Here is a 9,719-nt window from a genome sequence, read left to right on the forward strand (position 1 = left end):
CTAACCCTAACCCTAATCCTCACACTATCCCTAACCCTAACCCTAACCCTCACCCTAAACCTCACCCCTACCCTAACCCTAACGATAACGCTCACCCTAATGCTAACCATAACCCTAACACTAACCCTCACCCTAACCCTCACCTTCACCCTAACCCTCACCCACACCCAAACCCTCACACTCACCTTAACACTCACCCTCACCCTAATCCTCACTCACACACTAAATATCACCCTAACCCTAACCCTCACCCTAACCTTAACCCTAAACCTCACCCTAAGCCTCACCCTCAAAATCACCCTCACCCTAAGCCTAATCTTAAACCTAAACCTAATACTAAACCTAACCCTCTTATTCACCCTCACCTTCCCCCTAAACCTAACCCTAAACCTAACCTTCACCCGCATGCCAACCCTAACCCAAACAATAACCCTAACCATAACACTAACGCTCACCCTCTCCCTCACCCTAACCCTAAACCTAACCATAACCCTCACCCTAACCCTAACCCTAACATTCACCCTCACCCTAACGCTAACACTAAAGCTAACCCTCACTCTCATCCTAACCCTTACCCTAAACCTTACCCTAACCCTAACCCTAACACTTACCCTCACCCTAAGCCTAATACTAAACCTAAACCTAATCCTAAACCTAACCCTCTTACTCACCCTCATCCTCTCCCTAAACCTAACCCTAACCCTAACCCTCACCCTCATGCTAACCCTAACCCTAACCCTTACAATAACACTAACTGTAACCCTCAACCTCACCCTCACCTTAACCCTAACCCTAACCCTAACCCTCACCCTAACCCTAACCTAAACCCACACCCTCACCCTAATCCTAACACTAAAGCTAACCCTCACTCTCAACCTAACCCTCACACTAAACATTACCCTAACCCTAACCCTTTACCCTCACCCTAACCCTAACCCTAACCCTAATCCTCACACTATACATAACCCTAACTCTAACCCTCACCCTCACCCTAACCCTAACCCTCACGCTAATGCTAACCCTAACAATCATCCTCACCCTAACCCTCACCGTCATCCAAACCCTCACCCGCACCCTAACCTCACAATCACCCTAAACCTCAAACTCACCCTAACCCTAAACCTCACCCTAAATATCACCCTAAGTCTAACCGTCATCCTAACCCTAACCCTAACCCTAACCCTAAGCCTCACCCTCACCCTCATGCTAACCCTAACCCTAACAATAACCCTAACCCTAACATTAACCCTCACCCTCACCCTAACCCTGACTCTAACCCTAACCCTCACCCTAAGCCTCACCCTCACAATCACCCTCACCCTACGTTTAATCCTAAACCTAAACCTAATCCTAAACCTTACACTCTTACTCACCCTCACCCTCACCCTAAACCTAACCCTAACCCTAACCCTCACCCACATGCTAACCCTAAACCTAACAATAACCCTCACCCTAACCCTAACCCTCACCCTCACCCTAACCCTAAACCTAACCCTAACCCTCACCCTAACCCTAACACTAACCCTCACCCTCACCCTAACCCTAACACTAAAGCTAACCCTCACTCTCAACCTAACTCTCACCCTAAACCTTACCCTAACCCTAAACCTAACACTTACCCTCACGCTAAGCCTAATCCTAAACCTAAACCTAATCCTAAACCTAACCCTCTTACTCACCCTCACCCTCACCCTAAACCTAACCCTAACCCTAACCCTCACCCTCATGCTAACCCTAAACCTAACACTAACAATAACCCTAACACTAACCCTAACCCTCACCCTAACCCTAACCCTAACCCTCACTCTCACCCTAACCCTAACACTAAAGCTAACCCTCACTCTCAAGCTAAGCCTCACCCTAAACCTTACCCTAACCCTAACCCTAACCCTAAACCTTACCCTCACCCTAACCCTAACCCTAATCCTCACACTAAACCTAATGCTGAATCTAACCCTCAGTCTAACCCTCACCCTCACCCTAACCTGAACCCTAACCCTCACGCTAATGCTAACCCTAACAATCACCCTCACCCTAAACCTCACCGTCACCCAAACCCTCACCCACAACCTAACCTCACAGTCACCCTCACCTTCACACTCACCCTAAACCTCATCCTCACCCTCAATATCACCCTAACCCTAACCCTAAACCTAACCCTAACCCTAACCCTAACCCTAAGCCTAATCTCTCCCTCAACCTCATGCTAACCCTAACGCTAAACCTACCCCTAACCCTCATGCTCACCCTAACCCTAACCCTAACCCTATCCCAAACAATAACCCTAACCCTAACACTAACAGTAACCCTAATCCTCACCCTCACCCTAACCATAACCCTCACCGAAACCTCACACTAATCCTAACCCTAACCCTCACCTTCAACCTAACACTAACAGTAAACCTAACACTCACCCTAACACTCAACCTAACACTCACACTAAAATGAACCCTCACTCTCACCCTAAAGCTCATACTACACCTTACCCTAACCCTAAGCCTAATCCTAACCCTAACCCTAACCCTCACACTAAATCTAACCCTCAAAATAACCCTAACCCTGTCAGCATTAACCCTCACACTAACCCTATCCCTCTCTCTAGCCCTCACCCTCATGCTAAATATCAACCTAACCCTAACCCTCACCCTAATCCTAACACTAACACTCACCCTAACCCTCTCCCTAACCATCACCCTCACCCTAAGCCTAACCCTATCCCAAAACCTAATCTTAAAACTAACCCTCTCCCTCAACCTCACCCTAACCCTAAACGTAACCCTAACACTCACACTAACCCTAAGCCTAATGTTAACCCTAACCCTCACCCTAACCCTAACCCTCACCATAACCCTTACCCTCATCCTATCCCTAAACATAACACTCACACTAAACCTAACCCTCACCGTAACCTAACCCTAACCCTAATGCTAACCCTAAGCCTCACCCTTCCCCTAACCCTCACCCTAACCCTTACCCTCACCCTGACCCTAACCCTAAAACTACCCCTCACACTAAACCTAACCCTCACCCTAACCCTAACTCTAATGCTAACAATAAACCTAACCCTAACCCTAAACCTAACCCTCACCCTCATCCTAACCCTAACTCTAACCCTAACAATGACCCTAACCCTAACCCAAACACTCACCTTAACCCGAACCCTAAACCCACCCCTCAGAATAATCTTTATCCTAAACCTAAACCTAAAACTAAACCACACCCTAACCCTAAACATCACGCTAACCCTTACCCTCACCCTATCCCTAACCCTAAACATAACACTCACACTAAACCCAACCCTCACCCTAACCCTAACCCTAAACCTAATGCTAACCATAACCCTCACCCTTTCCCTAACCCTCACCCTAACCCTTACCCTCATCATAACCCTAACCCTAAACCTAACGCCCACACTAAACCTAACCCTCACCCTAACCCTAACCCTAATGCTAACAATAACCCTAACCCTAACCCTCACCCTCACCTAACCCTAACAATAACCCTAACCCTAACCCTAACCCTAACCCTAAACCTAACCCTCAACCCACCAATCAGAATAATCTTCATCCTAAACCTAAACCTAAAACTAACCTTCACCCTAACCCTAAACATCACCCTAACCCTAACCCTTACCTTCACACTCACCCTCGCCATCAGCCTAAGCCTAACCCTAACCCTAATCCTAACCCTGAACTTCACCCTAACCCTCAATTAAACCCTCACCCTATCCCAAACCTCACCCTAACCCTAACCCTCACCCTAACACTAACACTAACACATACGCTCACCCTAACCCTAACCATTACCCGACCCTAACTCTCACCCTAACACTAATCCTCTCCTTAAACCTCACTCTCAACCTAAACCTCACCCTAACCCATAGCCTCAACCTAACCCTAACCCTAACCCTAATTCTCACACTAACCCTAACCCTAACCCTCACCCTAACCCTCACCCTCACCCTAACCCAAAACATAACCCTAATGTTAACTCTAAACCTAACCCTCACCCTTATCGTCACCCTAACAATCACCCACACCCTAACCCTTACACTCACCCTAACCCTCATCTTAACCCTAATCCTCACCAACACACCAAATATAACCCTAACCCTAACCCTCACATTAATCCTAACCCTAACCCTCACCTAAGCCTCACTCTCAACATCACCCTCACCCTAAGCCTTACCATAAACCTAACCCTAATCCCAAACCGAACACTCTTACCCTCAAGCTAACCGTAACACTAACCCAAACCCTAACCATCACCCTTATGCTAATCCTAACCCTAACCCTAACAATAACCGTAACTCTAACCCTAACCCTCATCCTCACCCTAACCCTAACCCTAACCCTAACCCTCTCCCTAACCCTAACCTTAACCCTCATCCTCACCCTAACCCTAACAATAAACTTAACCCTCAAACTAACACTCACCAGAACACTCACACGAAACCTAACCCTCACTCTCACCCTAACCCTCACCCTAAACCTTACCTGAACCCTAAGCCTAATCATAACCCTAACTCTAACCCTCACACTAAACTTAACCCTCAGAATAACCCTAACCCTAACTCCCACCCTAACCCTCACCCTAACCCTCAACATCACCCTAACGCTCACTCTCACCTTATACATCACTCTAACCCTAACCCTTACACTAATCCTAACCCTAATCCTCACTCTAATCCTCTCTCTCACCATCAACCTCACCCTTACCCTATACCTAACCCTCAAACTAAACCTAAGCCTCAACCTAACCCTAACCCTAACACTAACACTAACCCTAACCTAACCTTCACCCTCACCCTAACCCTAACCCTATCCCTAACAATAAACCTATCCCTAACCCTAAAACTAACCCTCACCGTCACCCTCATCCTCACCCTAACCCTAACCCTAACCCTAGCAATAAACGTGTCCCTAACCAAACCCTCACCCTAACCCTAACCCTAACCCCACCACTCAGCCTAATCTTCATTGTAAACCTAAACCTAATCCTAAACCTCACCCTAACCCTAAACGTAACCCTAACCCTAACCCTCATCCTCACCCTCATCCTAACCCTAACCCTAACCCTAATCCTAAACCTGAACCTCAACCTCACCCTCAACATAACCCTAACATTACCCTCACCCTCGCCCTCACCCTAACCCTAACACTAAACCTATCCCTAACCCTCAACGTAACCCTCACCCTCACCCTAACCCTAACCATAACCATCACCCTAATGCTAAACCTAACCCTACCCCTCACCCTCATCCTAACCCTCACCATCAGCCCAATGCTCACACACATCCTAACACTCACACTCACCCTATCCCTCACCCACACGCTAAATATCATCCTAACCCTAACCCTCAACCTAACCCTAACCCTCAACCTACCCTAACCCTTTCACCCTAAGCCTCACCCTCACCCTCACCCTCACCCTAAGGATAATCCTTAACCTAACACCTAACCTTCTCCCTGACCCTCATGCTAACCCTAACCCTTACACTAACCCTAACCCTCACCCCAACCCTCACCCTCACCCTAACCCTAATCTTCACCCTAACCCTCACCCTAATCCTAACCCTAACCCTAACCCTCACCCTAATGCTAACCCTAACCGAAAACCTCACCCTCATTCTAACCCTCACAGTCACACTAACCCTCACACACACCTTAACCTTTACCCTCACCCTAACCCTCACCCTCACCCTAAACCTCACCCTCACCCTAAATATCACCCTAACACTAACCCTCACCCTAACCCTAACCCTAACCCTCACCCTAAGCCTCACCCTCACCATCACCCTCAACATAAGCCTAACCTGAAACCTATCCCTATCCCTAATCATAAAACTTGCCCTCTCCCTCACCCTCATGCTAAACCTAATGCTAAACCCAACCCTAACCGTCACCCTCACCCCTATCCTATCCCTAACCCTAACCCTAACAATAACCCTAACCTTAACCCTAACCCTAAAACTCACACTAAACCTAACCTCACTCTCACCCTAACCCTAACCCTAACAATAACCCTAACCCTAACCCTAAACTTCACACTAAACCTAAACCTCACCCTAACCTTCAACCTCACCCTACACATCACATTAAACTTAACCCTCACCCTAATCCTAAACCTAAACCTCACCATAAACCTCACCCTCAACATCACCCTCACCCTAAGCCTTACCCATACCCTAAACTTAATCTTAAATCTAACCCTCGCCCTCTCCCTCACCCTAACCCTCACCTTAACCCTAACCATAACCCTCACCCTCACACTCACCCTAACCCTAAAGCTAACCCTTACAATAACCCTCAACCTCACCCTAACCCTAACAATAACCCTAACCCTAACCCTAACCCTAACCCTAAAACTCACCCTTACCCTAAACCTCACCCTAACCCTAACCCTAACTCTAAACTTAACCCTCACCCTAAACATAACCATCAGCCTAATCCCCACAATAAACCTAACCCGCAACATCACCTTAACGCTAAACCTAACCCTCACCCTAACCCTCATCCTAACCCTTACCCTCACCCTAAACCTCACCCTAACAATAAACTTAATCCCAAACGTAATCCTCAAACTAACCCTAAACTTCACCCTAACCCTAACCCTACCCTTCAGCCTAACCCTCATGCTAACCCTAAACCTCACCCTTACCATAACCCTAACTTTCATCCTCGCACTAACCCTAATCCTAACCCTACCCCTAACCCTCACCCTAACCCTAACTGTCAGCCTAACCCTCGCCCTCACCCTAAACCTAAACCTCACCCAAAACCTAACTCTAACCTTCATCCTTAGCCTAGCCCTCGCCCTAACCCTAATCCTAAGCCTAACCCTGACCCTCACCGTAACCCTAACCCTAAACCTAACCCTCACCCTCACTTTAAATCTAACCTAACCTTAAAAATAACCCTATCCCTAACCCTAAACCTAACCCTCACTGTCACCCTCACCCATACCCTAACCCTAACCCTAACCCTAACCCTAACAATAAACCTAGCCCTAACCCAAAACCTCATCCTAACCCAAACACTAACCCCACCCTTCAGCCTAATCCTCATACTAAACCTAAACCTAAACCTCACCCTAATCCTGAACATCAACCTAACACTAACCCTCAGCCTCAGCCTCAGCCTCACCCTCAGCCTAACCCTGAAACTCACACTCACCCTCAACCTAACCCTAACCCTAGACCTCACCCTCACCCTAACCCTCACCCTAACTCTCACGCTAACCCAACCCTAATCATCATGCTCACCCTCACCCTAACCATCACCCTAAACTTAACCCTAATATTCACCCTAACCCTAACCCACACCCTAGCCCTAACACTCACCCTCACCCTAACCCTAAACCTAACCCTAACCCCCACCATAACCCTCAGCCTAAGCTTAAACCTCACCCTCACCCTAACCCTCACCCTAACCCTCACCCTCACACTCAGCCTATCCCTAACCCTAACCCTAATCCTAACACTAACCATCACCTTCACCCTCACTTAACCCTAAACCCTAAACCTCACCCTCACCATAAACCCCAACGTCACCCTAACCCTCACCCTAAAGCTCACACTCAACCACACCCAAACACTCACCCTCACCCTAAACATCAACCTAACCCTAAACTCATCCTAACCCTAACCCTGACACTCACCCTAACCCTAAACTTCACCCTAACCCTCACCCTCACCTTAATCTTAACCCTAACCCTAACCCTAAAACTTACCCTAACTCTTACCCTCACCTTCATGAAAACCCTCACGTTCATCCTAGCCCTCACACTAACCCTAACCCTATCTCTAACGCTCAACCTCACCCTTACCCTCACCCTCAGCCTAACCCCAACCCTAACCCTAATCCTAACCCTAACCCTCACACATACCCTCACCCTAAACCTAACCGTAAACCAAGCCCTCACCCTCACCCTCACCCTACCCCTACCTCTAACCCTTACTCTCACCCTAACCGTAATTCTTACCCAAACCCTAATCCTCACCCTAAACCACACAATAACACAAAATCTAACACTAACCCTCACCCTCACCCTAACACTCACCCTAACCCTAAACATAACCCTAACCATCACCCTCACCCTAACACGCACCCTATCCCTTACCCTCACCCTAACCCTAACCCTAAACCTAACACTAACCCTATCCTTCACACTAACCCTAACCGTATCCCTTACCCTGACCCTAACCCTAAACCTAAACTTACCCTCACACCAACTTTAACCCTCACCCTAACACTAACCCTACCCCTCACACTAACGCTCACCCAAACCCTCACCCAAACGCTTACCCTCATCCTAACTCTTACGCTCAGACTAACCCCACCCCTCACACTAACCCTAACTCTAAACCTTACCCTCACCCTAAAGCTAACCCTAATATTAATCCTCACACTAAGCCTACCCACCCCTAACCCTAAACATAACCCTCACCCTCACCTTAGCCCTCACCCTCACCCTCATCCTAAACCTAACCCTAACCCTCACCCTCACCCTCACCCTCATCCTAACCCTAACCCTAACCCTAACCCTCAACCTAACCCTAAATCTCACCCTCAACCTAACACTAAACTTAACGCTAACCCTAACCCTAACGGTAACCTAACCCTCATACGAACCCTCATCCTTACTCTAAACCTAACCCTAACCCTCACCCTCAGCCTAGCCCTTACCCTAACACTTACCCTCACCCTAAACCTAAACCTAACCCTAACCCTCACACTAACCCTAACCCTCACTCTAATCATAAACCTATCCGTCTCCCTCACCCTCACCCTAACCCTAACCCTAAACCTAACGCTCACCTAAACACGAACCCTAACCCTAACACTCACAATCTCCCTAACACTCACTGGCACCCTAACACTCACCGTCACCCTACCCTCACCGTCACCCTAACCCTCACCCAGACTCTAACACTCACCCTCTCCAATCCCTCATCATCACCATATCCCTCACCCTCACACTAACACTCATTCTAACCCTCACCCTCATCCTAACCCTAATCTTAACCCTAACCCTCAACCTCATACTCACCCTCAGCCTAACCCTAGCTCTAACCCTAATACTAACCCTAAACCTCACTCTCAACCTCACCCTAACCCTAACCCTAAACATAATCCTACCCTTCACCCTAATCTTCATCCTTACCCGAAACCTAACCCTCCCCCTCACCCTAACAATCACCATAAAATTAACCCTCACCCTAACCCTCATCCTCACACTAATCCTCACATTAACTCTAACCCTAACCCTCACATTAACCATCACCCTAACCCCAAACCTAACCCTAAGCCTCACCCTCACCCTAACCCTCACCCTAATCCTAACCTCACCCTAACTCTCACCCTCACCCTAATCCTCACCCTAATCCTAACGCTTAAACCTAACCCTCAACCTAACCCTCAACCTAAACTTTACCCTCACCCTACCCCTAACCCTAAACCTAACCCTCACACTAAACCTAACCCTCAACCTAACCCTAACCCTTATTCTAACAATAACCCTAACCCTAACCCTAAACCTAACCCTCACCCTCACACTAACCCTAACAATAACCCTATCCCTAACCATAAACCTAACCCTCACCCTGACCCTCACCTCACCCTAAACCTAACCGTAATCCTAACAATAACCCTAAACCTAACCCTCACCCTAACCCTAACCATAAACCACCCCTCATCCTAATCTTCATTCTAAACCTA

This window comes from Dipodomys merriami, unplaced genomic scaffold (assembly GCF_024711535.1).
Source record: "Dipodomys merriami isolate MVZ:Mamm:240054 unplaced genomic scaffold, mDipMer1.0.p SCAF_149, whole genome shotgun sequence".
Classification (NCBI taxonomy): domain Eukaryota; kingdom Metazoa; phylum Chordata; class Mammalia; order Rodentia; family Heteromyidae; genus Dipodomys; species Dipodomys merriami.